The sequence below is a fragment of the Pongo pygmaeus genome, chromosome 14, assembly GCF_028885625.2.
Source record: "Pongo pygmaeus isolate AG05252 chromosome 14, NHGRI_mPonPyg2-v2.0_pri, whole genome shotgun sequence".
Lineage (NCBI taxonomy): Eukaryota > Metazoa > Chordata > Mammalia > Primates > Hominidae > Pongo > Pongo pygmaeus.
Window position 1 is genome coordinate 37,079,416 of NC_072387.2, and position 25,760 is coordinate 37,105,175.

The following is a 25,760-nucleotide window of genomic DNA, read 5'->3' on the forward strand; positions in this document are numbered from 1 at the left end:
ATCTTGCCGTAACAAGGAGAAGAAAGTCATGGATTTGACCTAAGAGCAGAGAATGGAACATTCCCAAGAGACTGGGAGGTTCCATCTCTCAAGAGACCTGAAATTAGCAGGGATTTCTCCTGCGGCTTTGCCATGATGTGGGGAAAAGGGAAGTGGTTTTGATGCAAGGGGCAGAGGGAGTGTTGGCGGTGGCAGGGGGAGGGGGAGCGGCAGCTCACTTACGGGTTAAAACCACCCTGGAGAGGCCCAGGTCTCTGAAGTTCGACATCAGAATATACATTTGAGTAAGGGTGGTCAATTATTTAATTTTTTGAGACTCACTTTCCTTGTCTTTATACATGAGGATTAACAAAATTGTTAAGAAGGTGACAGAAAACAGCAGAGGAAAAAGCTGCAGTATAGTGGATACTCCATAAATATTAGTTCCCTTGGCTATATTCATCCCCTCTTTTTCCCAAGTATAGAGCAACATGGATTAAAATTTATTTTGTATTTCTAGATCTCTAGCAAATGTATTTAGAACTGTTCTATTAAATTTTCCTAGAAAATAAAGCATCCCTTGCATTGAGGCTATCTAGGTAATCTACTTAACAGCATCTAAGTCTAGAAATTCAGAAACGTCTATATGTGCGCCTCTCTCTGTAATGTCCTGATTCTTTTTTTTTTTTCTCATCCACTTGCCCATCAGTGGTTCAGATATTCTCTCCATATTTGTGTTTGCAAAGTTCTATTCCTGAATGGAATTTTCTCCCAGGAATTCCCAACCGAGGCCATCTGCTCTGCAGGCAGAAAGTGAAGCGACCGCAGCCTGATGCAGCCAGGAAGGCAGAGGCTGAGAGGAGGGAGTGTGGCATCAGAACAGAGTCGGCCGGGGCTCTGGCTTCCTCCTCCGGGATCAAGGGAAATGTGCGAAGCACAGTGCAGAATCCGGGGCAGCTCATGCCCACTCACTTACTGGGGAACAGAGAAAACACGAGTGACGGGGAGATTTTGTGGGCTGACACTCCTCAGAAATGCTGTGTGCACATGGGCATGGTGATTGATACTTAGCGCTTTGAAGCAAACACTGTGAGACTACTCAGCATTGAGAGAAGCTGTCCACGCAGATGCCCAGGAAGCAGCCCGGAGGATAGGGTGCCCCAGCAATACTGCAGAATCCCAACTACTGACGAGAATGAGTAAAAGAATGCACAGATTGGACATGTAAATAAACAGGTTTAGTACCATGGCAGTTCTTGGAAACGAATCCCTTTTTCTGAGTCTGCTCAGAAACCTCTGTTCTCATGGTCACTTGGCAACATGCTGCAGAGAAGAAGACTTGGCCTCGGGACAGCCATGCCCAGGTTCAATCCCAGTCCTGGCTCGTGGCAGCTGGGTGACTGGGCATGATTCCTGGGCTTCAATCCTAATCTGTAAAACGTAGGGGCTGAAGGAGGAAGTGGGATGGGGTGGAGACCATTAGAATTAATGTATGAGGCCAGGTGCAGTGGCTCACACCTGTAATCCCAGCACTTTGGGAGGCCGAGGCAGGCAGATCAGGAGGTCAGGAGATCAAGACCATCCTGGCTAACATGGTGAAACCCCATCTCTACTAAAAATACAAAAACTTAGCCAGGCGTGGTGGCACGCACCTGTAGTCCCAGCTACTCGGGAGGCTGAGGCAGGAGAATTGTTTGAATCCGGGAGGCCAAGGTTGCAGTGAGCCAAGATCACGCCAGTGCACTCCAGCCTGGGCGACATAGCAAGCCTCCATCTCAAAATAATAATCATCATAATAATAATAATAATAAATGTATAAAAAGTGAAGTCCTGGTACCTGTTAAATGTTCAATAGGTGTTTGTTGTTGTTATTGGGCAAAAAGTGAGTTTTGCCCTCTCCCTTGTCCTCTCCCTCTGCATGGAATCAATAGTCAAGTCCTTCCTAACCTCCATTCTCTTTGTTCCTCTCCCTCCCTTCCCTATTTCCTATTAGGCCTTTCTCACCATCCTCACAGGGAACACAGCAATAGCAGCTGTGAGTCTCCTGTCTGCCCGAGAAGGTGCCCCCTCATCAGCAAGCCGGCTCTCCTCACACCAGCTGGCAGGGGCCTCTCCAACGCCTGAGCTCCAGGCACACATCGCTTCCACATTCCTGTGACACCTGCCACAGTCAGCCTGGCATTGCGGTGTCTGAGCACCTGTCGTTGCATCTGTGCTGAATCAGGCACTGTGAGTGCAAGGCCAGGCCCCGTGGACTTGGGTTCCCACGGGTACCTGGCGGGTTGCCCTGCATCAGGAAGTGCTTGTTCCATCCTGAATGTGGACTTCAGAAAAGGACACCCCTACATATGCTGCTTTGGTATGCTGCTTTCTTTGCACTTAGGGCACTTGGAGAACAGCAAAGGCAGCAGGGAGCGCTCTCTGAGGTCCCCTTATCTGCCTAAAGACAGAGCCTCCGAAAGGGATTCTCACCAACCAGGGAAGATTAAACACGAATCACAGGAGAGGAGTCTGGAGGCCACACTATACCCAGACATAGACTTCTCACAGGCTGCCCCTGTTCTTCTGAGGGCCCGTTCGTCTTCCCCAAAATCATTTACTCTCCCCTAAGTTGCCTACATTCCCCCTCCACTCTCCCCTGTGGAGCAGGTGCCTAAACTAGATCTCGCTGGGCTTGGGGGTACTCACTTTTCCTTCCTGTAATGCCCGTGTGCACATAATACATCTGTATCTCTTTTTTCCTGATAATCTGTCTGTTGTCAGTTTATTTCACAGACTCAGATCTCCAACTATCAAGAGTAGAGGGAAAGTTTTCCCTTTCCTACAAATGTAATGACAAAAACACCATGTACCGAATGGGTTAACAAATGAATGAAAAAACTTTATCCTACACAGTTCCTCCTATGAAGCTACCAAGAGATGGGTGAATAAAGGCTACCTAAGCCCATTTCCTACGGACCATATCCTCAAATAGCACATACCTATCGGTAAGTGTCCATGTCACCCTCTGAGCAGGACACCAAAACCACATTTTGTGATCTCTAGTTTTCTGGGATTTATAATATAAAAAGAAACCTGATGCCACATTCCAGGGCTATTACAAGTCAAATTCCAATGCTACAAACTCTAAAAGATCAAAAAATACATCCTAACAAAGATTACTTCCAATAAGAGAATCTGGCTGGCTAAGGTTTTAAAATCTCTTGGTTTGTCAAATAGACACTTTGTTATAATTTGATTTCACTTGTGGCATTACTAGCAAACTTTGTAAATCCCAAGTATACTTTGGCAGGGTAGATGGATGGAATTGTTGGGAAAGCCGTAGGGTGGAAAACATTAACTAGAGCTTAAGAAAAAATGTACAAAGGAAATGAGGAAAGGATAGGCAAGATGGGGAATTCAGTGAGGTTTTGATGGAATCGTGCTGGGTCCTGTGCCTGAGATCTTCTTCCTCTTGGTGTGTTTCTTTGCAGAACATTGACAACCCTCAAGATAACAGGGGCATCTGAGAAATGTAGGAAGCAAGGCAGGTTGCTTGGGGAAATATTTGTGGACTGCCTTCTTCTAAGGTTATTCCTATTTTAAAGGACTTGAAAAAGTACGAAATATGGGTTAACATCACAAAAGACTTTTCCTTTCCTCCCAATCTTTACTAATTTCAATCTCAATACCTACTATTGATTCCCTTCTTTCCAGTCTCTAGTAATGACTGGCACAGAGTAGTTGCTCAATAAAATACTTTCAAATTGATTAAAGTCATATAAGATTATTTATGGCTTCAGTGCTAATTCTTGCCACATAAATTTGTGTTTTATACATTCAAAGTGAGATTAGTTTCACTTTCAAGATTGTGACACAAGGCAAAGGGCAGCTCTGTGGGATCTGATGTGATCATGTCAGGGGATCAGACAACCAGCTTTATGATGGATTTCCAACAGATCACTGTGAATCTCTTTCAGACACTCTGCCACACAGCTGCTGAAAAAGAAATATGAGCTGACAAAGCATTCCTCATTTTACCTAAACAAGAAAAGAAAAGAGGCCACCATACCCCAGGGCACAGGTGACAGACAATAAAATAACAAAGGTCAGTGAATTATGGGGATTGAGTTTCTGCTAGGATGCAGATGGAAACATGGTCACACCCAGTAAACAGAGGCCTATGTCTGGATTCTACAGGTAATTCTATAGGAAAGAAGATGAAATGGACCATAGACAGTTAATCACTGTTGTGATTAAGAAAATGTAGATCTCCAGCTTGGGCAGCATAGACAGACCCCGTCTCTACAAAAAAAAAAAAAAAAAAAAAAAAAAATTAAGTTAGCCAGGCACCATGATGTGTGCTTGTAGTCCCAGCTACTTGGGAGGCTGAGGTAGCAGGATCGCGTGAGCCCAGGAGTTGGAGGCTGCAGTGAGCAAAGATCACAGCACTGCACTCCAGCCTGGGTGACAGAATGAAACCGTGTCTCTAAAAAAATTAACTAAATGAAAGTAGATCAACTTCAAAGACTTGCTTTCTGGAGCTCAGTTAAAGCTTTGTAGGCACACATACACAAATCCTACGACACGCCTAAAACAGTGGTGTGCCCTAGGTATGTTAATAGAATAGTTAGGGTAAAGATTTAGGTCAGAATATTTGCACAAATTAACTTCGGCTTCTGTTTAAACATATTCTTGTTAAAATTTTCGTATTGCATACTTATGCTGCACCACATTCATAAAACATCAAGGATTCTTATTCAATGCTTCATGAAGGGCACTATATTTGGCACAAGACTCTGCCCCAAGGTGTTTTCACACAGCTGGAAACCGTGTTTCCTCAATGTACAGGCTCCATATTGCTGAGGCTTTTGAAGCCAACAGGGTTTTTGCCACAGGGGAGCCCCTGCTGAGCACCTGGGGATTCCCTGGGACAGTGAGAGCCCCAGGGAGCAGGAGACAATTAGAAACCAACTCAGCGTAATAATCACTCTTCGGGCCTTTGCTGTTTATTTTCTCACATTCCTCCTGCCAGCCACCTCATAATTCACCTTCCCCCCAATTCTCTGACACTCTTGACGCAGAGCAGAACCAGCAGAACTGAATGGAAGGTTGCAAATGAAACAGGCTGGAGGGGTTTGGGAATGGGCCCTGGGCAAGGCGGAAAGGTGGGATGGCTGAGAAGGGATTTAATGACAATCCCAAGAGCTCCAAATGGGGCAGGGGAGGTGGTGTCCACAGGGAAGGAAATGAGAGGAACAGGTTTACATTCTAAGAGGACTGGATCAAGGAACGGCCCGCCAGTCTTCTGGAAGTTTTTGACAAAAGATGGGTGACAGGGCCTGGTGGTCATGCTACACTGAGAGCCAGCCTCAGCTGTCTGAGGATATCCAAATACTCATTTGGAGATGGAAGGCATGTGACGTACTTCCTCCCTCCCTACACTAAATGTTCCTTATTTCCAATCTCTCTCCACAGGGCTCACCTCCTATTGTATTTCTGGCCCTTGTTTCTTCTTCTTCTTTTTTTTTTTTTGAAACAGGGTCTTTGCTGTGTTACCCAGGCTAGAGTACGGTGGCATGATCACAGCTCACTGTAGCCTCAAACTCCTGGGTTCAAGTGATCTTCCCATCTCAGCCTCCTGAGTAGCTGGGAGTAGCTGAGTAGCTACAGGTGCATGCTACCACAACTGGCTAATTTTTAAATTTTTAGTAGAGATGGAGTCTCACTGTGTTGGCCAGGCTGATCTAAAACTCCTGGCCTCAAGCGATCCTCCCTCCTCAGCCTCCCAACGTGCTGGGATTATAGGTGTGAGCCACCACGTCTGGCTGCATTACTGGCTATGAGAGAGAAGGCAGAAGAAGACTGCCCTCTGGGAAAAAAAAAATGAATAAAATACTTTTTAAAAGTTTTTAAAGTTTTTAATGGCTGTTATTTTACCATTATAGCTTCATTTATTCCCATCTTTAAAAGTTCCTAAAATTTAAATACCCACAGGTCAGAGGCAGTGTCCATTAGTAAGAATAAATGGCAGTTGGTTGCCATAGAAATCTTTAGTTGAAATTATCTGAACACTTCAGATGCTCTAGCCTGGCCTTCTGTTGCTCAGGGCCCCAGACTGGCTAGGCTGGGACTTAGATTTCACTGAGAGGAACTTTCCCTTCTGGCTGGCTTAGCTTCCAGAACATGAGCCTGGCTAGGGATTTATATTGCCCTAGATCCAAAAACAAAATTAAAGGACAACAAACATATTGGGAAAATACTTGCAATCTGTGACAAAGGCAAATCACCTTAATATAAAAATAGCCTTTACAAATCAATAAAAGATGAATACCACACAGAAAACCAACAATGACAATTAAAAAAATGAAGCCAACAAAAACATAAAGAGATAATTTGTAGCGAGGAAATACAACATGATAAAATCGCAAATGAAGAAAAACACTCCATACTCACAAGTAATTAAAGAAAGGCAAAATAAAGCAACAATGAGATCCTTTTTCACTTACCTAATTAGCAAACATTTTGTTTCCTTTCTTTAGTGATGAAATTCAGTATTGGCAGGAGTTCAGAAAATGAATCTCTTTTATACAATGGTAGGAGTGTAAACTGGCAAACCCTTTCTGGAGAGACATTTGAAATATTTATTAGTGGCTCTTCAAAGCAGTATTTCTCATTATATGCACCACAGAGAATTGGTTAGGTAAGCTACGGTACATCCACATGGCGCCATTAAAATGTTGCAGAAGAAAGATTCAGTGATGTTGAGAAAAGTAGATTACAAGATCATGTATTCAATATGAGTATAGTTTTTGTTTTTTTTTTTAAATGTATAGAAGGACCTGAAGAACCAGATTCTTAGTCACATAAAATTACTATTTGAAATTTACTTTGCTTCCATGAATGAACCTACTTAAAAATTTATTTATTTATTTTTTGAGACGGAGTTTGACTCTTGTTGCCCAGGCTGGAGTGCAATGGCACCATCTCGGCCCACCGCAACCTTCGCCTCCCAGGTTCAAGTGATTCTTCTGCCTCGGCCTCTGGAGTAGCTGGGATTAACATGCGTGAGCCACCACACCTGGCTAATTTTGTGTTTTTAGTACAGATGGGATTTATCCATATTGGTCAGGCTGGTCTCGAACTCCCGACCTCAGGTGATCCGCCCACCTCAGCCTCCCAAAGTGTTGGGATTACAGGTGTGAGCCACCGCGCTGGCTTAAAAATTTAATAGGAAAAATTTCCCTAGTTGGTAATTTGTTCTATGAATTTTTTTTTTTTGATGGAATTTCCCTAGTGGTAATTACTTTGTTCTATGATTTTTTTTTTTTTTTTTTTTTGATGGAATCTTACTCTGTCGCCAGGCTGGAGTGCAGTGGCACGACCTTGGCTCACTGCAACCTCCGCCTCCCAGGTTCAAGCGATTCTCTTGCCTCAGCCTCCCGAGTAGCTGGGATCACAGGTGCTGGACCACGCCCAGCTAATTTTTTCTTTTTTTTTTTTTTTGAGACAAAGTCACGCTCTGTAGCCCAGGCTGGAGTGCAGTGGCGCAATCTCGGCTCACTGCAAGCTCCGCCTCCCGGGTTCACGCCATTCTCCTGCCTCAGCCTCCTGAGTAGCTGGGACTACAGGCGCCCACCACCACGCCCGGCTAATTTCTTCTAGTAGAGATGGAGTTTCACCATGTTGGCCAGGCTGGTCTCAGTCACTTGACCTCATGATCTGCCTGCCTCAGCCTCCCAAAGTGCTGGGATTACAAGCTTCAGCCACCCCGCCCGGCCCTATGAATATTTATTAAACTCCTCCATAAGCCACGTGCCACTCTAGGTGAAAGAGACAGAAGTGAATAAGGCAAATGTCTAGCTTTTATATCCCTTTTCGTAGGGAACACAACAATAAATAAGCAAAACCAACAGAAATAAGAGGGTAATAGTTTCATGAAGAAAATACAATAAGTTACTGGGACAGAGATTGTAAGGAGGTCAGGGGGCAACATTAGGTACAATGACGGATCTGATGAAATGATATTTGAGTTGGGACCAGAGTGAGGAAAAGGATTCCAGGCAGAAGGGAGAACAGGGGCCAAAGCCCTCGGGGTGGGAACAGCACTGAAATACTTATGGAACAGAAATAAGTTCAGTGGGGCGAGAGTCTGTGTGCGAAGAGAGCAAGAGAGTAAGAAATGAAGTCAGAGTTAGGCAGGCCCCAAATCACCTACACTCTTGGGTCAATGGAAGGCAATGGGAAGCCACTGGAGGACTTCATTAAAATTTGATAAAATGCATTCTTAAGGATAAAACTTAAAATCTAAACTTTCGGTAATAATTTATGGTTAAAAGTTAACGTTAGGTATATAAATCTTCTTTAATAAAACAATTCTGTGGGACAGATCTGCTACCAAGGCTCAGAGAAGTTAAGTGGCCTGACCACAGTCATACAGCTGATAGGTAGCAGGATTGGGACTAGAGCCTGGGGCTCCTGCGCCCCAGGTCAGTTACTAGGAATGAATAGAAACACCGCACTGCAACACTGAATGTTAGCCGATATGGCAGCTAAAATGCACACATTAACATTACCAAATGAGTGAGCCGATTGAGCAAGTGAGTTCTCCTACCACCACCACCCCTTAGCATTGGCTTTGAAGACGGTAACCGGGAAATCTCAGACTGGGTCGCCCCACGTTATTGCACCAGGACTGGAGACTCAGAAGCTGGTTGCAACATTTGGCATCTTCGCTTCGGATGCCCTGTAAGCCTTTTGAGAGATGAGCCTGAGTTTGCGGCGGCAGGCTCCCTTTTGAAAGAGCCACCCAATCCGGCCTCCCCAGACACCTTCCTGGAGGAGGATTGAGCATTATCCCAAAAAAGAAGGGTGGCCTCGAGCTGGCCCATCAGGCCCTAGCAATACCCAGCTCCTCATCAGGATGGGTGCAAATGTTTGTTCTGGACTTTAACCTTATCTTTCACCCTTTGCTCTTTGTTTCCAAGGCAAGGCCAATCAAGCTGAGCCCTCTCAGCAGAGCCTTTTCCAGCAGCTGCAGAAGCCGCCTCACAACAGCCACTGGCTGGTGCTTCTTCCTCTCTGTGTGGGATGTTGTCTCTTACTCCTCTCGCAGTCTATCTGGCTCTCCTCGGCTTACGCAGCCGTGGGCTGGGGAAGCATTGGGTACCCTCAGTGGTCAGTTTTATCTTTGAGTCCCCAAAATGCTGCTCTTGATTAGCTGGACCTTTCCCAGTCTGGGCTTTGCAGCTTGCACTCATATTTTCTCTGGACAGTCCAACTGTTCTTTCACAGAGTCCTTCAAACACATGGCTCTTTGAGATTTGAGTTTGATTCTTATTTTTTCTTTAGAGATGGGGTTTTTCTCTGTCACCCAGGCTGGAGTGCAGTGGCAGGGTCATAGCTTGCTGCAGCCTCCAACTCATGGATTCAAGCAATCCTCCCATTTCAGCCTCCTGAGTAGCTGGGACTAAAGGCAGGTGCCATCTCACCCAGCTAATTTAAAAACTTTTTTTTTTTGTAGAGATGAGATCTTGCTTTGTTGCCCAGGCTGGTCTCAAACTCCTGGCCTCAAGCAATCTCCTGCCTCAGCCTCCCAAAGTACTGAAATTACAGGTGTGAGCCTCTGCAGCTGGCTTCCAGACTTCTTAAATAAGGAGGTAAGTTGTGAGGTACCTGGAGTAGTGAAATGTATCAAGACAGAAAGTAGAATGGGGGTTGTTAGGGGCTGAGGGGAAGGGGGAATGGGGAGCTTTTGTTTAATGGATATAGAATTTCAGTTTTGCAAAGTGAAAAAAGTTCTGGAGATCCATTGCACAATAAGGTGAATATACTTAATGAACACTACAGAATTGGACACTTAAAAAATAGTTAAACCAACCTGGCCGACACGGCAAAACCCCGCCTCTACTAAAAATACAAAAAAAATCAGCTGGGCACAGTGGCTCATGCCTGTAATCCCAGCTACTCAGGAGGCCGAGGTGGGAGAATCACTTGAACCCAGGAGGCAGAGGTCGCAGTGAGCTGAGATTACACTACTGCACTCCAGCCTGGGTGACAGGGTGAGAACCTGTCTCAAAAAAAAAAAAAAAAAAAAAAAGGTTAAGATGGCCAATTTTCTGTTATGTGTTTTTTTAAACCATGGTTTTGAAAAAAAAAACAGATAAAGAGTGGGCCTGATCTGCCCGTAGCTTGCTGCCCTCCTCTCTGCCCACCTGCCCACTTGAACACATGGAGCTCTCCTTCCCTGTGTGTAAGACTGATCTTTGGTAATAAGATGCCTTGACCTGCCACTTGATGTCATGGGATAACTGAGAGCCCACTACCTTGAAGTCTCCATGAAGACACAGTCCACCTCCTCAACACACTCCACTGATGCCTCCAACCCATTGACCTCAGCAACCCTTCCTGTCAAAGTCACAGATGACTTCCACTTTGCCAAATGCAACGGTCATTTTCTGGTCTTTCTCTCAACTTCTCTCTTGGACACAATTGACTTCCTTCTTGAAATATACTCTTGTTTTGGTTTCAGGACCACCTCAATGTCCTGGTTTCTGCCTAACTTAATAAACGTTTGGATCCCTTCACTGGTTCCACCTCTTCTCAAATGACTAACTGTTGGTGTAGGCCAGGGCTCTGTCCTTGGCCTGCTTCTCTTTTCCCTCAGCATTTTCTCTCTAGAGCATCTCATCTATCCCTGAGATTTACAGATAAGTCAACAAGATAATTCCCAGATCTGTGCTTTCAGCCTGGACCTTCCCACTAAATTCTAAATTATGCCTCCAACTGCCTTCTTGACCTCTCTACTTGGATGTCTGTATCAACCCATTAAGAATTTTCAATTCATTGGAGGTATAAACATGAAATCGGTTCATGTTTTTCCATAACTGCTCTGATTATGCTAGTCTCAATACTCAAGAATCTTGAGATAGTTCAGTCTAATTCCACAATGTCCAGATTATAATAATAATAATAATTATTATTATTATTATTGAGATGGAGTCTCGCTTAGCTGCCCAGGCTGGAGTGCAGTGGTATGATCTTGACTCACTGCAACCACCGTCTCCCAGGTTCAAGCAATTCTCCTATCTCAGCTTCCCAAGTAGCTGGGATTACAGGCACCTGCCATCATGCCCAACTAATTTTTGTATTTTAGTAGAGATGGGGTTTCACCATGTTGGCCAGGCTGGTCTTGAACTCCTGACCTCAGGTGATCTGCCCACCTCAGCCTCTTAAAGTGTTAGGATTACAGGCGTGAGCCACTGCGACCGGCCAATGTTGGCTCATTACAGATTTTAAAATCTCATTATAGATTTTAAAATCTCATTATAGATTTTAAAATCTCATTATAGATTTTAAAATCTCAGTACTATTTATACTTAAATATTATCTCAATGGCCAATTCTTTATCTAGGACAGGAAATTGTCAAATAGGCCTAAAACACCTTGAAATACCAGAAAGCAAGGAATCGATAAAAAAAAAATCTTAGGGCCATGCCAAAAGAATCCAGGAGCCAGCATGAAGTCTCCCTCTGTCTAAAGATGGAAATGTTTGAACAATAAAAATAACAACTGCAGTGGATTAAACACATTAAAATCTTTAAATGTATAAGTTCACAATGAAACTTTGAAAAACTCTCTCATTTGTCCTCTTTTAAGGATGACTAGGCAACCAACACATTATTTTGAAAACTTGTAAATAAAAAGAAAAAATAAATGTTTCCAGCATAAAATGAGCCTCAGGACAACCCAGTAGTTAAAGAGAGAAATTTATCTTTACAGAAGTATTTCAGCTAATAAAGAAAGAAGGATTAAATTGGAATATCACATTTTTTGGAACCTCTGGTGAAATCATTGTTCTTGGCAATAATCACTCATAATGGCTAAAAAGACAACCGTAGAAAAAAGCATAAGGGAAAAGCTTCACAATATTGGATTTAGCAAGGATTTCCTCAGTATGATACCAAAAGAACAGTCAACAAAAGTAAAAATAGACAAATGGGACTACATCAAAATTAAAAGCTTCTGTGCATCAAAAGACACAATCGACACAGTGAAAAAATAACCCACAGAATGGTAGAACATATTTGCAATTCATATAAGGGGTTATAAGGGGTTAGGATCCAGAATATATAAAGAATTCCAACAACTCAACAAAAACAAAAACAAAAAACTCAATTAAAAAAATGGGCAAAGGACTCAAACAGACATTTATTTAAATATGATATACAAATGGCCAACAAGCATATGAAAGATGCTCAGCATCACCGTCACTAATCATTAGGGAAATGCAAATCAAAACCACAATAAAATATAACCTCACACCTGTGAGGATGGCTAATCAAAAAACAAAAAATGTACGCAATTAAACAAAAATAAAACAAGTGTTGGAGCAGAGGCAGAGAAATTGGAATGCTTGCACATTGTTAGTGGAATTGTAAAATGGTGCAGCTGCTGTGGAAAACAGTTTGAAGTTTCCTCAAAATACTAAAAATAGAATTGCCTTAGGATCCAGTCATTTGATTTCTAGGTATATACCCACAAGAATTAAATGAAGGATCTTGAAGCGATATTTGCACACCCATGTTTATAGCGGCATTATAGTCAAAAGGTGTAAATGGCCAAAGACTGGGCAGATTGATGGATGAATGGATAAACAAAATGAGGTACACACATACAATAGAGACCCTGAAAGTGAAGGGCATTCTGACTCATGCTACAACATGAATCCTGAGAACACTATGATAAGTGAAACAAACCTGTCACCAAAAGACAAATATTGTGTGATTCTGCTTATATGAGGTACCTAGAGTAGTCCAATTCATAGAGACAGAAAGTAGAATGGTGATTGCCAGGTGCTGGAATGGGGGCAATGAGGAGCTTTTGTTTAATGGGTGTAGAGTTTTAGTTCTGCAAGATGGAAAGGTTCTGGAGAGGGATGGTGGTGACGATTGCAAAACAGTGTGAAGATACTAATGCTACTGAACCGTACACTTAAAAATACTTCAGATTGTACATTTTAGGTATGTGGTTTCATTTTTTTTTTTTTGCCACAATAAAACGAAAAAGAGAGAGAAACAACCTGTGAAATAATCTTGCCAAAAAATCAAACCAATTTAAATCTGATCAAGCCTCTCCATCTAACTACCAATTTATAGAAAATGTGGGACAGAGGAACATGTGAACAAGGTCACTTGGAAGCAATCTGCAAAACCCAGACTGTGGGAAACTCTACAGGAAAACAACCAAATTTCTTTAATAAATTGCAAGAAAATAAAGTAGAAAGCAGAAGAAACCACAGATTAAAGGATTCTTTTTTTTTTTTCTTTTTTCTTTGTTTTTTTTTGACACAGTTTCACTCTCGTTCCCCAGGCTGGAGTGCAATGGCAAGATCTCAGGTCACCGCAACCTCTGCCTCCTGGGTTCAAGCGATTCTTCTGCCTCAGCCTTCCCAGTAGCTGGGATTACAGGCATGCGTCACCACGCCCGGCTAATTTTGTATTTTTAGTTGAGACGGGGTTTCTCCATGTTAGTCAGGCTGGTCTCGAACTCCTGACCTCAGGTGCTCCGCCCGCCTCGGCCTCCCAAAGTGCTGGGATTACAGTAGTGAGCCACCATGCCCAGCCAAGGACTCTTAAAAGATATAAACATCAAGTGCAATGTATAGAACTTATGTGGATTCTTAATCAAACTATAAAAAATTATGGCACAATCTGGGAAGATCTGATAATATTCAGGAATATAATGGCTATTTTAAGTCCTTATCTTTTGGCGATATATACTAAAATATTTATGGTAAAATAGCCTGACGTCTGAGACTTGCTTAAAAATAATTGGGGTGGGAAAGTTGGAGGGTAAGTATGGACGAGCAAAACTGGCTGAGCTGGTCATTATTGAAGCTTGAAGCTTGGTAGCGGGAGTCAGCACACTATTCTTTCTGTTTTGTGAAATAGAAAGAACCCCTCTTTTGGCTGTCTCTCATATCTTTCTCCACATCTGGGCGGCATCAGCCAATGTCTGTACAACTTTTAGACAGAAGACAATCAGAACTGGGGACACGGTTGAGGTCTGGTTGGGCACACCCACTCTGCAGTTGCTTATCTTTGAGTCTGTCCTTTCATTTATTGAGTGAATGAATAAATGATATTTTTTTAAAAGCTGTGCATTGTGTTTGAAATTCTCCGTAATAAAAAGTTTTCCTTTTAAAATAGTAACCTTAGATTCTACTTGAAGTCAGCCTCCTCTTCCCCCCAGCAGCATGACATAGGAGACAAAGTCATGGCGGATACACACTTTTCCCCTCCAGCTCCCCTGGACCTACCCTCCTGGGTCGCAGCAGAAGGTGGGCAGAGCAGCGGGGACAGCTCCTTGCTGGGCTGCCCGGAGCGGGGAGGCAGTCTCCTCTCCCTGGATCCCTGTAGCCTTGTGGGCTACAGACACAAACAGTCTGACTGTTTGTGAGGCAGGGGTCACATGCTGGATCTCTCCTGGAACCAATCTCTGGGCTTTCTAGATGCGCCTCAGATGCCTTCCCTGCTGCAGCTCTGCGGCATGAAGATCGGATTCTGGCTGGCGTTAGAGCTCTCTCCGCCCACCTACGGCCTTCACCACAGCTCCTCGGTTGGCCCTGCCTGAAGGACAGTGGCCTTGGGTGGGGTACCTAAGGTAGCTTAAGTCTAGCCACCTCTCAGCTGTCTGGAAAACCCACAGGAAATTCGTGGGCCATTTCTGTGTCAAATGGAGGAAGGGCAGGCTGCCCAAGCGACACACCCTCTTTTGGCTGTCTCTCCTACACCTTTCTCCACAACTGGGCAGCATCAGACAATGTCCGTACAACTTTTAGACAGAAGACAATCAGAACTGGGGACGGGGTTGAGGTCTGGTTGGGCACACCCACTCTGCAGTTGCTTATCTTGGAGTCCGTCCTTTCATTTACTGAATGAATGAATAAATGACATTTTTTAAAGCTGCACGTAAAATATGATCAAACTGAGCATACAATTAAGCTCTATTGGCCCAAGTATTCCAAAGAGGGAGAGTCAGAACTTCATGAGATACACAGAATTGGTAACTGCAATAAGCTTGTTTCTAATTTCTCTCTGTGTTCTCTTTTCTTTTATTCTTTTCTTTTAAAGACAGGGTCTTGCCCCTTTGCCCAGGCTGGGGTACAGCGGCAGTCATAGCTCACTGCAGCCTCGACTTCCTGGGCTCAAGCCATCCTCCCACCATAGCCTCCTGAGTAGCTGGGACTACAGGCACACACCACCGTGCCCGGCTAATTTTTTAAATTGTTTTTGGAGATTGGGTCTTGCTATGTTGCCCAGACTGGTCTGAAACTCATGGGGTCAAGCAATCCTCCTGAAACTCATGGGGTCAAGCAATCCCAAATTGTTGTGATTACAGGCGTGAGACACTGTGCCTGGCCTAATGTTATTTTTTAAATTACTCAGTTTTATTAAAGAATCTCTAATAATTGATATTTCAACTTCTTTTGGGTTTATTTTATAGATAGAAAGAACTATAATAGTTCCCAGGAGCATAAAGTTTATATGAGGCCATCAGTGTAATATTTTAGTGAATCTTCCTACTATGAAAGTGTGTCTCCTAGCACAAAACAAATGTGCTGCATGGAGGAGTCATAAAACGCATATGACACGGTGCCACAAAGAAGATAACAGCGTGTCTTGCTACCAGCACAAGTCTGTTGTATATGTGATATATAACATAGATGTAAGTCCCTTATATACATTACCACATGTAAGTCCCCTAACAATCCCATACGATTTGCATCTTTAGCTCCACATAGAGATGAGGAAAGCAAAGCTCAGAGAAATTACTTTAGGAAATGATGGAGCCAGGATTCAACCCAACACTGTATTGCTTAAATCTCAAATGACACAACCATATTTAATAAGAGCACACCATGTACCAAGCAGTAAAGTAGGGCTTAGGGGAATTCCCCAGGGAATCATCACTAGTTATATTTTTTAAATACAGGATTTGTTTGAAGAAAATTTAGAAGTCTCCATGGACATGCTGTTCAGTCAAATTCCTTATCTCCCTATATCTTAAAACATTTAAAAATACATCTCTTTTGCATAACAAACCACGGAATGATTTGTTGCTTTTGTTTGCTAGAGAAAAGTATACATCTGATGATGCTGGATTTTTTTTTGCACAAGATATAATGTTTTGCTATCCATTTATTGTTTAAATACTATTCATATTAAAGGCAAAACCTATTTCTCCTTAAGGGAAAAAATAGATTTGATGTCTAAGATAAATAAGTTTAATTTTCTAGATAATCAAAATATCTCAGAAGTTAATTCAGACCTTCTATGTCTTGCCTAAATAAAGCTGGTAGGTAATTGTATTAGTTACCTGCTTCTGCATAACAAGTTATTCCAAAACTTAGTGCCTAAAATAATAATAAACATTTATTATCTCATGCTTTCTGTGAGTCAGGATTTGGGAATGACTTAGCTGGTGGTTCTGGCTCAGTCTGCACAGCGCTGCAGTCATCTGAAGGCTTGACTGAGGCTGGGGGATCTGCTTCTAAGATGGCATACTCATGTGTTACGCAAGCCAGTATTGGCTGCCAGTAGGACGCCTCAATTTCTCATCACATGGACCTCTCTATACAGCTGAGTGAGTGTTCTCATGACAAGGTAGCTAATTTTCCCAAAGTAAGTGATCCAAACAAGTGAGGCAGAAGCTGCAAGGTCTTTTTATAACCTAACCTCTGAAGTCACACAGTCATTTCCTCAATATCTTATTAGCTACATGGATCACCATGTGGTGAGAATCATTGGGGACCATCTTAGAGGCTGGTTATCACAGTAATCAATGTGCATTAAGAACTAATTTGTTGCTAAGTTTCTAAGGATCATGTCTGCAAGTCAGGATTCCCAATCCAGAGACAATGGCCCTGATGGGATGGAGCCCAAAGGTGTCATCGAGAGTAACTGAAATGAGATTGTTGACAGCTTTGATGACACGAACCTCTTGGAGTCCCTTCTCCGTGGCATCTACTCCTATGGTTTTGAGAAGCCCTCTGCCATCCAGCAGCGAGCCATTCTACCTTGTATCAAGGGTTATGTTGTGATCGTTCAAGCCCAATCTGGCACTGGGAAAATGGCCACATTTTCCATATCAATTCTGCATCAGATTGAATTAGATGTAAAAACCACCCAGGCCTTGGTCCTAGCGCCCACTTGAGAATCAGCTCAGCAGATACAGAAGGTGCTCATAGCACTAGGAGACTACATGGGTGCCTCCTGTCACACCTGTATTGGGGGCACCAACGTTCGTGCTGAGGTACAGAAACTGCAGATGGAAGCTCCCCATATAATTGTGGGTACCCCGGCCATGTGTTTGATATGCTTAACCGGAGATACCTGTCTCCCAAATACATCAAGATGTTTGTACTGGACAAAGCTGATGAAATGGTAAGCCATGGATTCAAGGACCAGATCTAGACATATTCCAAAAGCTCAACAGAAACACCCAGGTAGTTTTGCCATCAGCTACAATGCCTTCTGATGTGCTTGAGGTGACCAAGAAGTTCATGAGGGACCACATTTGGATTCTTGTCAAGAAAGAAGAGTTGACCCTGGAGGGTATCTGCCAATTCTACATCAACATGGAACGAGAAGAGTGGAAGCTGGACACACTGCGTGACTTGTATGAAACCCTGACCATCACCCAGGCAGTTATCTTCCTCAACACCCGAAGGAAGGTGGACTGGCTCACCGAGAAGATGCATGCTCGAGATTTCACTGTCTCTGCCATGCATGGAGATATGGACCAAAAGGAACGAGACATGATCATGCGGGAGTTTCATTCTGGCTCTAGCAGAGTTTTGATTATCACTGACCTGCTGGCCAGAGGCATTGATGTGCAGCAGGGTTCTTTAGTCATCAACTATGACCTTCCCACCAACAGGGAAAACTATATCCACAGAATCGGTCGAGGTGGACAGTTTGGCCATAAAGGTGTGGCTATTAACATGGGGACAGAAGAAGACAAGAGGACTCTTTGAGACATCGAGACCTTCTACAACACCTTCATTGAGGAAATGCCCCTCAATATTGCTGACCTCATCTGAGGGGCTGTCCTGCTTCCTAGCACCAGCCAGTGTTCAATCTTGGGGGGCTGAGGAGCAGCAGGTCTGCGGGAGGGAAGGGAGCCAAGGGATGGACATCTGTCATTTTTTTCTGTGAATAAATGTCACTTTTTGAGGCAAAAAAAAGAATGAATTTTTCCAAAAGAAAAAGTTGCTCATATGGAGAGCATAAAACACACTGTAGCATATATTCTATAAAATATGGTATGGTAGATTGTTACAGTGATGGTCCTCAATACATCACATCTCTCTGAACTCATGTCCTTGCATAGTTCCCTCTCACATTGATGCTAGGTTTGGTGGTGTGACTTGCTTCAATCAATGGGATATTAGCAACAGTGATACAAGCAGAGGCTTGTAAAGCAAATTTACAGTGGGACCTACTCTCTCTAGCTGGTGGGGATTTTTCCTTCAATATGTAAACAGCCCAAGCTAGCCTCCTAGAGGGCAAAAGAACACAGGGAGGGAGACTCAGCCAGCCCAGCCTTTCTAGCCAACAAGACCTGGCCACATGATTGAGCACCGCCAACACCACTCAGAGCACAGATTAGCTGGCCTAGCTTAGCACAGTCCAAATTACTAACCCATAAATTAGTGAGCAAATGAATAGTTGTTTTAAGCCACTGTGTTTTGAGATCAGGGGCAGGTAAATGGCATTACTGTTGTTTTTGTTTCCCTCTCCGTGACTCTCACCCTCACTGCTGCCTGCCAGGCCAGGTAGTGGTTGTGAGGGAGGAGGATCTGGGAGGAGACCTGACAGATGACAGAAATAGCCTCATTGGGAATCAACTGCACTCCATCTGCACGTCCCGATGGTCCTATCAGTTGCTAATAATCAAAAGCCAAAAGCCTTTCACTGTGTACTTAATGGAATCTTCTGTAAAACCCTTTCCATGTACCTGAACACTACCTGGGTCACTGCTATAGGCTGTAAAAGAACTTTACAAGCCCAGCTATGTGCAGAGAAAGGGACCCTTTAAATATTTTTTAGTCCATGCATGCTAGCCTGTTATCTTTCCTCAAAGCAATCCATTCTCACCAACATATAGGAAAGAACTGAGTCCCAAATTCATCCTTATGATCATGTAATTTTTCTCTATGGAAATATTACTCAGCTCCTTCATGGGGGTGGGGGAGGGGAATGGGATGTTTCTACCCATTTCATTGCACTTGCTATCTTTCTTGATAGATGAGTACCTAAATGAAAGTACTCACCTATTATCAATAGGGCACATGTATTGAGCTAATGATCTAATAGAAGAGATGGATTTTTGCTGCTATCCTCTCTCCTTTGTGATCAACACATATATGTAGAGAAAGCTCTGAGGCTCTTTATTCTAAGCAAGTGTGGTGAACAGTAACACCTGCCACTTGGGCTTAAGGAGGCATCGAGAAACAGAAAATCAGACAGACATGATTTGCATAATGGTTCCAGAATTTAGGGTTTGATTTTGGGCAAGGTACTTAACCTCTCTGAGTCTCATCTAGAAAATAAGGACGAAGCTATGTTCCTCACTGGCTTCAGGTAAGAATCCCTAAGGTGCTGTGTTTAAATCAGGGCCCATGATAAATGGTCTTAGTATCTGTTGGGCTCACTCCATTTTCCCTTCTTTCCCTTTAGTCACCATATGCATTGTGGGAGCTAAAGGCAGCACTTCAGTTCTGATGCTTTGTGTGACCACAGGCCAGAACCCAAGAAAAAACAGAACATGATTATTGGTGGCTATAATCAAGAATGAAAGGATCCCTTATTCTAGAAGTTTGCAGTGTCAGATGGAGCTCACTGATTCAGACTGACAGCTACAACTGGGCAAACCAGCCCGAGACAAATAACAAATGTATTAATTAGTGAAATGTAATGAATAAAGAAATGGTGCAAGAGTTTTTGGTGTGGTTGTGTGACGAATGACCCGTGCATGGCAGGTCCAGACAGGATGGGTTTTGGGGGTTGGGGGAGGAGAGAGAACCATCATCCTGGTCCAGCTTACTGGGAAAGGCTCTGTGAGAGAAGCGTGATTTTAGAATTATTTGAATATTGGTAGGAGGGGGCTTTTGGAGTGAAGCGGGTGTTCCAGGTAGAGGGTGTGGCCTGAGACACATTTCAAGGGACAGTCAGAGTAGAAGGAAGCAAACGCCCATCCACACACGATATTATTCAAAATCACTAGTGAAGGAGCAAATCACAGATGGGGTCTGTGATCTTCTGAAAAGTTGGCAAATTGAGTCTTTCAGAAATGCACAAATATGTTTCCTCTAACATGGGTATCAGTTCAGTTTAGGGCCCAGACTTAGAGTGAGGTGCACGGGGCTTGGAGCCCTTCCGAAGGGGACCAGCAGTTGAGGCCTCCATGAGGAAAAGACAAAAGGATGGGGCTAGTTTACTGGGGACAGCACACGGTGTAGGAGAGACCTGGTGCCTTCTCATTTTCTTAATGATGGCTCTGGAAAACATGTAGTTGCTGCTTCTACTGCTGTGAATGGCAGAGTGGAAGAAAGGACTTCAGCTTCAGCAGAAGAATATAGAAGAGACAAGGAAAAATCAGTGTCTCATACGACATGCAACAAAAGCACGGTTTAATCAGAGGCCCACGAAATTTCAATCCTAGGAGTTCTTTCCAGACAGGAGAAACCCGCTCTGTCTTCTTGCCTCATTTGTTCATAATCCCTCAGTTTATGACATTCAATAAATGGACATTTACAAGATCCAAATTCATAATACAGACTATAACCTTAGCATACTCAACACTCAAGGATTTGCCATGATATATTGTTCAGGTCCCATCGAGCTTAAAGTTTCAGGAAACCAGCTCCCTCCCCCTGGAATTTTCTACTGGATTTCCCATAGACTCTGCTGCAGTTCTGCTCTCTGTTCCGCTCAGACAGATCTTTGCCTTTCTTCAAACCAGCAATTGCCTTCCAAAGGGGCTCACACAAACTGCAACTGAGCTGCTGGAGAGATATTCCCCTGTCATAGAATGTGGAGGAGGGAGACTGGAGGTGGAGGGTTTCTGCAGCAGCTAGGAGCAAAGATATTCACACTCATAATTTTTGGGGGTCAATTCTTAAAATAGATTATATAGATGTTACGGCAGAGACTGCTGTATGTTCACCAAATCCTGTCTCTTCTTCCTCCCAGCATACAGTGAGTCGACATTTTTCAGTTTATTTTGCAGCCAGTTGGAGCTGTATGATGAGTCCTGGGGAATTAGAAATGATGTGTGCTGCTTCCAAGCCTGGCCCTTAAAAAAACTCCTGCAAGATCCTCCATGTTCTCTCTTTTTCTTCCTTTGACTACTGGCCAGATCCAGAAGATCTAGTGAAGGACAATAAGCCCTTGGGGACAGCAGACCCGACCATCTGGGTCTGGTCAGCGGCTAAGGGAAAAAAGAGGACTATAAAGCCCTAGGCGACAGAAGAGCCTCTTGCTGGAAGGAGACTGAGTCCTGAGTACATGCATGGAACATCCGTTCCCCCACCAATTCACACGGGACTACGATAAGAGGAAAATAAACTTTGATTGTGTTGGGCCACTGAGATGTAGGAGGCTGTTTGTTACAGTACTTGGTCTACCCTGGCTAATGCACATGGAGATTAGAGAGTGCCTCCGGTCTGGGCTCTATACACCAGTGTGTGTTAAAATGGGTGCCTCAGGCGAAGGCCTGGCCAAGCAGCCTGAGCTATGAGGCCAGAAATGATTAATGGAAATAAATAGATGTTTAAAGAAATTAGGGGTAGCATCAGGTGAAAAAGTAAGGTAACACCTCAAAATCTATTCCATGCCAAGAGAATTCAATTTGTAAATAATATTATTTTCAACAAATGGTGCTAGGACAACTGAATATCCACATGCAAAAGAATAAAGTTGGATCTTTCCCTTACACTGTACACAAAAATTCCTCCAAATATATCATAGACCTAAATTTAAGAGCTAAAGCTACAAAACTCCTAGAAGAAAACAGGAGTAAGTCTTTGTGGACTTGGGTTAGGCAAAGCCTTCTTAGATATATAATACCAAAAGCACAGCAATAACAAAAATAAATTGGACTTCCATCAAAATTAAAAACCTTTGTGATTCAAAGGACACAATCAAGAAAGTGAAGACAAGCCACACAATGGGAGAAAATAATTACAAATCATATATTTCATAAGCAACTTGAATCCAGAAGTGTTACAACTCAACAATAAAAAAGACAACTCGATTTAAAAATGAGCAAATAATTGGAATGAAAATTTCTCCGAAGAAGATATACAAATGGCCAATAAGCCCACGAAAAGATGCTCAACATTACTAGTCATTAAGAAAATACAAATCAAAACCACAATGAGATACCATCTCACACCCACTAGGATGCCTAAAATAAAGAAATCAGATAACAAGTACTGGTGAGGGTGTAGAGAGATTGGAACCCTTGTATATTGCTGGTGGAAATGTAAAATGGTACAGCCTCTTTGGGAAATATTTTGCAGTTCTTCAAATAGTTAAACACAGAGTTAGCATATTACCCCCAAAATTTCACTCCTAGGTAGGTGAATACTCAACATAAATGAAAACTTATGCGCACATAAAATCTTGTACATGAATACTCATAGCAGCATTTATTCATAATAGTCAAAAAGTGGAAACAATCCAAATATCCATCAACTGATGAAAGGATAAAAAAAAGGTAGTATATCCAACCAAGGGAATATTATGCAGCAATAAAAAGGAATGAAGTATGTACTGACAAATACTGCAACATGGATGAACCTTGAAAACATTATGTTATGTCAAAGAAGTGGGTCAGAAAAGGCCATCTATTGTATGGTGCCATTTACATGAAATGTCCAGATAGACAAATCTCTGGAGACCAAAAGAAGACTAGTGGTTGCCTCATTCTTGGAGGGGAGAGGAGAGGGAAGACTAAGGGGAAATGGAGAGCGACTGCTAATGTGCATAGGGTTTCTTCTTTTTTTTTTTTTTTTAAATTATACTTTAAGTTTTAGGGTACATGTGCACACGTGCAGGTTAGTTACATATGTATACATGTGCCATGTTGGTGTGCTGCACCCATTAACTCTTCATTTAACATTAGGTATATCTCCTAACGCTATCCCTCCCTCATACCCCGCCCCCCCACAACAGGCCCCGGTGTGTGATGTTCCCCTTCCTGTGTCCATGTGTTCTCATTGTTCAATTCCCATCTATGAGTGAGAACATGTGGTGTTTGGTTTTTTGTCCTTGCGATAGTTTGCTGAGAATGATGGTTTCCAGCTTCATCCATGTCCCTACAAAGGACATGAACTTATCATTTTTTATGGCTGCATAGTATTCCACAGTGTATATGTGCCACATTCTCTTAATCCAGTCTATCATTGTTGGACATTTGGGTTGGTTCCAAGTCTTTGCTATTGTGAATAGTGCCGCAATAAACATACGTGTGCATGTGTCTTTATAGCAGCATGATTTATAATTCTTTGGGTATATACCCAGTAATGGGATGGCTGGGTCAAATGGTATTTCTATTTCCTTTTTTTTTTTTTTGAGACGGAGTCTCACTCTGTTGCCCAGGCTGGAGTGCAATGGCACGGTCTCGGCTCACTGCAACCTCTGCCTCCTGGGTTCAAGCGATTCTCCTGCCTCAGCCTCCCAAGTAGCTGGGATTACAGGCATGCACTACCACGCCTGGCTAATTTTTGTATTTTTAGTAGAAACAGGGTTTCACCATGTTGGCCAGGCTGGTCTCGAACTCCTGACCTCAGGCAATCCGACTGCTTCAGCCTGCCAAAGTGCTGGGATTACAGGCGTGAGCCACTGCACCCAGCCCCAAGGTTTCTTTTTAGGGTGTTGAGCATGTTCTAAAATTGATTGTGGTGTCAGCTGCACAACTTTGTGAATATACTAAAAATCATTGTACACTTTAAATGAGTGAATTATATGGTCTGTGAATTATATATTAATAAAGCTGTTAACACTCTCTTCTGAATTATTTTCTATTTCATTGCATAATGAAATATTTCCAACTACAGAATGTCGTAATGCCCCAATACACAACAATTGTGCTGCAAATGAAGGGCCAATATTATGGTCCAGCACACATTACTCAGGATAGCTGTCCTCAGAGGCCACCAAGCTGGACTGCCCACAGCACCCAAAGGCCCATGGAAACTTAAGCAAATCTATTCCTAGGAAACTTCTGAGGGTCTTTTGCAGTGATGTGCTAGTAAATGTTTAATAGCTGACTCTGGTGGGGGTGGAAAAACATGAGGCCACTAAGCATTAGGGGTTGAGGAAGAGACAGGTGGTAACATTCCACCTATAATACTTCCACCATACAGATTTAACAGATATAAGTAACCTCAAAAGCATACCAAATAGTAAAACATGTAATAATTATGAGTTTTGAGCATTTAACACTTTTATTTTTAATATAATTTATTTAATTGTAAGTTTGTATAATTTTTAGTAACGGATGTGTTTATCAGCCGCTTGGTAAATTTCCTGAAAACTTAGTGATTGGCTCTCATGAGCTGGTCTCCAGCGACCACTGGGTCTCTAAGTTTATTTCAGTCTGTGGCTGGTTACAGGAAGAGAAGGAACAAATGAGCAAAGTTTCTCTCTCTTCTTACACTCCCATGTCAAGCATGCCTTTCCCTTGAATCAACAGAACTCCCCTGCCTCCCTAATCCAGAATCAGGCAGTTCCCAGAAGACTGTAAATTGATTGGGAGTTTCCTTTTTCTTCTTATTTAAAAGAAATTTCTGGCTTTATGGTTCTACTCACCATATTCACCTTCATCCCCTAATATTCCGCCCCATCCCAGGTCCATGGCCAAGTAAAAATAACAAGGGAACAAGAAGAGGGCAGGCAGGGGCTCCAGCTCATTTACTACCTTCTGTATATTCTTCAGAAGGATGATGCTCAGGTCCCTTCAGTTCACAATCAATAAATTTTGAAGTTACAAGTAATTTGGCTTGAATCTATCACCTCCCCACCCAGAGTCAAGTGAACCATGAGTGGCAGTTCCGTGCAAAAGGTCTGCAGACATTTTCAGGTTGTTGGCCCTAAAAGCTTGAGGTTATATGTTTAGAACAAAATTCAGGCTTGTTTTGTTTGTCTCTTTGGTTTGTCAAAACAAATTGAACCTTTAAGTACAGAGCGACGGTTGCTCATGGCCTCCTAAGAAGACAAGGGTACAGAGGCCTCTCCCTTCTTCTCCTAGTGAGCTGGTGCCCATCCCGGGCCCCCCAGGGAAGATGAAGCAGTCCTACCTCGATACCCCCACAGCTCTTTGTTTACTTTTCCATTACTGCACTCAGTCAATAAATACTTACTGAGAACCCAGTATGTGCTAGGTAGCTAGATATACAGTCATGAAATGAACAAGTGTCTGTCCCCAGGGCCCTAGAAGTCTATTGGGAGAACTCATCACTTTGACTTCTGGCTCCTCATGTACCTCACATACAGGTTTAAGTCTGCTACATGAGGAGTCCGTACCACACACCATGAGGGGTTTCTAGAGCACTATCGTGGGTACTCAGAAAAGTTTGTTGAACGAATGAAATGGATCTATAGAGGAGGCTATTACACGGGCCCAAGTCTCTGAAAGCTCTTAATGAAAGATCTACCCTAAAGGCACCTGAAAGTCTTTAATCTCCCAGAATCCAGCCAGAAATATCCCAATTGAAATCTTCCCCATGA

The 25,760-nt window shown here is 43.0% G+C and overlaps 1 long non-coding RNA gene and 1 pseudogene across 1 annotated transcript; both read left to right on the plus strand.

Annotated features, from left to right (window-relative positions):
- Positions 1-582: 582 nt before the first annotated feature.
- LOC129011495 (uncharacterized) lies at positions 583-4,073 on the plus strand. The gene is made up of 5 exons (XR_008493341.1): positions 583-1,203; positions 1,973-2,338; positions 2,743-2,966; positions 3,453-3,577; positions 3,939-4,073. It is a non-coding gene; the product is annotated as an uncharacterized LOC129011495 (long non-coding RNA).
- A 12,772-nt stretch (positions 4,074-16,845) lies between these two features.
- LOC129011496 (eukaryotic initiation factor 4A-I-like) lies at positions 16,846-18,071 on the plus strand (annotated as a pseudogene).
- Positions 18,072-25,760: the final 7,689 nt, after the last annotated feature.